Here is a 900-nt window from a genome sequence, read left to right on the forward strand (position 1 = left end):
GCACTCTACAAAGTGAGACACTATCTCAAAAACCAAATTAAAACAAAACAAAATAAATTAATATATATTGATATAGAGATATTGCTAAGAATGTGCAAAAATCAAGTTACAGAATGTTAAAATTAATTCCATGTAAGAAGTTCCCCATTATATATGTGTATATAGTATGTGCAGATATATAGGAAAAAGACATGAATATGTAAAATTGTGAGCAGTGGCTTTCTCTTGGAGAGGAATGGAATGGGAGTAGATAAAAGGGTGCGTTTACTTTCTACTTTATAGATCTATTATCACATTTTTTTTTTCACAACATGGCTATATTAGAAGGAAACATATTAAATAATAAAAACAGTAGTTTGGGGCAATGAGTCTAATGATTTCCCCCTACTTTTCCATATTTTCCAAATTTTGTGCAATGGGCTAGGATTTATTATATAATGGGAAGATTTTTATTAAAATGATGCTACTACTTTGAAAACATTGTGCTAATTGAAAGAAGCCAGTCACAAGTTGCTACACATTGTATACAGATTCCTTTCATATGAAATGTCCAGTACGGGCAAGCACAGAGACACAAGGACATTGGTGGCTGTTTGGGACTCTGGTGCAGGGTCGGGTGTCAGAGCCATAGCTATAGGGTATGCAGATTTCTTCTTGAGGTGATGAAAATGTCCTAAAATTGATTATGGTGATAGTTGCACAACTGAGGATACTAAAAATCAAACTGTTTCTTTTTAATGGCTGAATTGCATAACTTGTAAATTATATGTCAATAAAGCTGTTACCAAAAAAACTTTCTAAAATGCTACTGATAATCATCTTATGTAAATAAATTGTTTTATGTACTGGCCATGTCGTTTACATAACCACTTACTGGCCACAGTCCTTACCCCTCTGGGT

Source organism: Otolemur garnettii, unplaced genomic scaffold, assembly GCF_000181295.1.
Source record: "Otolemur garnettii isolate 467f Iridium unplaced genomic scaffold, OtoGar3 scaffold00266, whole genome shotgun sequence".
NCBI classification, from domain to species: domain Eukaryota; kingdom Metazoa; phylum Chordata; class Mammalia; order Primates; family Galagidae; genus Otolemur; species Otolemur garnettii.